Raw genomic sequence first — 2,689 nt, 5'->3', positions numbered from 1 at the left:
CCATCGGGCACAACCTGCGGGCCCAACCGGCGAGCCAACCGACGGGCCATCCTACCCGTCGATCCTAGCAGGGGCCCCTGTCCCAACCGGTGGGTAGGACCGGTGGGCCAGACTGCCCACCTGTCTGACCCACCTGTGTGGCCCCGAAGGTGATCCTTATGTCTGATCGAACCCAAATCGGACGTGTGACCTTCTTTTAATGTTCTAAACATGATTTTATCATCGGATCATGTTAATTTTGATTCTAAAATGGTGAAGTACTAACCCCGCTCAATTATGTTAGGTTCACCAAATCCTACCCGATTCGCACCGGATCTCACCCGTACCGAACGGGAATCCTCGTACGCTACAAGTAAGTGGGGAGAGGACGTTTGGCCTTGTTCCAAGGCATTGTTTGGCATTCATTTAATTATATCTTGTCTAGTCATGCCATCATGAATATGCTATGTAGACTATTCATTCCACACATTGATGTGCATATGTGCTATGTTTACTTTCCAATTGCCAATTGAATGAGATGTTTATATGTTGAATGTGGACATCATTGTGCATGTTGCATTGATAGACTAGATGCCATAGTCGGCTTGGAGACGAGTGCATTGGTGGCCCGTGGAATGGGACACGGGGGCACTATGCAATCGTACTATTGTCATATAGGAGCATGCGGTATTAGGATTCTCACCATCCCGTGCTACGACCCTTCCCAACAGGGGTTAAGGTGTTGGGTTATCATTTGGGGGGAAGCAGTGGTCGCGGTCGTCGGGTCACTGTGGCGGTTAGACATAATGCTCGATGAGTCATGTAGGACAGTCGGCAACCCCGGTGGTACATTCAAGAGGGCCAATCATACTGCTTTTAAATTGCTGGAATCAGCACCTTTATTTTCAGTTATTTACATTTCTGTTGAGAGCCGGTGGACCGTATTGTCTTTACTTTTTCGAGTACTCACGGTGGGCCTTCTCCGACAGCCCTATGGGCGTATTGCGGGAGGGAGTTCGCGGCTCGTACCCGGAGTATACGCGCACTGTGGTTGTAGTAGCACTAAAACCAAGGACTTAGTAATGTTGCTTAGGTGGATGTGATTTAAAATGTATAGCATGTCATGTAGTGCATATGATGTGTTGTGATGTGTGGACTGCTGTGTGGTCCAACTTACCACTTACTGAGCTAGTGACCTCATCCCACGTATACGCCCCTTTTTAGATGATTTTGCAGGTCATACATCTGAGGAGCACGGGGTGGGTCCCACAGTCGAGTTTCCTGGAGAGGACTGGTGGACCCCTGAGGAGTTAGAGCACAGCACCGACTGCTCGTGCGAGAGTTGTGCTACGGGACAGCAGTTCTGAGGCCGAGCTGAGCTCCACCTTTGAGGCCGTGCTGAGCTCCACTTCTGAGGCCGAGCTGAGCTCTACTACGTGATGCCGAGCTGGGCTCAACCCTTGATGCCGAACTGAGCTCTAGCCTTGATACCGAGCCGAGCTGTGTACTCTGATTGTTTTGGTGGATTTCCTTATGTACTTGATAATTGAATTTTATTCTTTTTGTGTAAATATCATGCCTTCGAGCCCAAATGTATATAATTATTGTATCACTATCCGGGTATCAAGTATTATGGGATTATTCACAGGTAAAACTTAGTCTTCCGCTGATCTGATGAGTTTATATTAGTTGTGTGTATGCTGTGGTGGAATACAGTATCTGATGATCCTGACAGGTTTGGGTTAACCGGTGTTAACTCGGTCACTGGCCCGGTTCTGTGAGAACGGGGTGTGATAGAACCGGTCTGAATTGAAATTGAACTTTGATTTCAGTTTGGCCTAATACTAGATAAAATCTGGATCAAAGTGACAAAAATCGAAAATGGATTGAATCAATCAAAAAAGCCTTATAATCAATCATTCTGAAATAGCCTGTATAGGTATTGCTATGGTCGATTTGGATCGAAATTGGCTTATTTAATTGATGGTTTTAAACTCGAAATTGAGTATCAAAACAATCCCTCTAGTGATTCCAATTCTAAAATGACCATTCTAGAATTGTCGGAGTTGGATAGTTCATGACCAATTCTATTCCAAATCAGCTAATACTAGAATTTTAACTCAAAATCAAAGAGTAAATTGGTCCCTAATGATTCCAGTCTGGATCAAATCCAAATCAATCACAAAAATGCTAGAATTGACACCAAATTCTAAAAAGCCACAGCCTAATCCCAAAAATCCTAGATATGCTATTCTACAATGATCGGAATTGGGATTGATCTGAACTAGGCAAATCAACTAGGGATTTTAATCTTGGGATTGGAGATTGAACTGATCATGGTTTCAAGTATGAGTTTGGGATCGATCGTATCGATTTGGGATCGATAGTATCGGTTGAGATCAATCCTCCATCTGGATCGGTTATTTGGATCGTTTCAGGGGTAAAATAGGTAAAAAGTAGTACCTTTTATAAAAATAAGGGGTAAAATAGACCGATACCCACCGATCCCATCTGATCTGGATCGGTATCGAATCGACATCAATAAAGACCGATACTGATACCGTCCCCTACATCCTTGGAACTGATTCCTATGAATTTTAATCCAATCAAATCAAAAACGGACCGAAAAGAACCCTAGAATCGCCCTCAAATCTTAAGACCCACGATCTAGTCCTATAAACCTTATAATTGATTTTAAACACGGAATCAG

Source organism: Macadamia integrifolia, chromosome 10 (genome assembly GCF_013358625.1).
Source record: "Macadamia integrifolia cultivar HAES 741 chromosome 10, SCU_Mint_v3, whole genome shotgun sequence".
Taxonomy (NCBI): domain Eukaryota; kingdom Viridiplantae; phylum Streptophyta; class Magnoliopsida; order Proteales; family Proteaceae; genus Macadamia; species Macadamia integrifolia.
The sequence above is the reverse complement of the archived record's forward strand: the minus strand, read 5'-3'. Positions refer to the sequence as shown.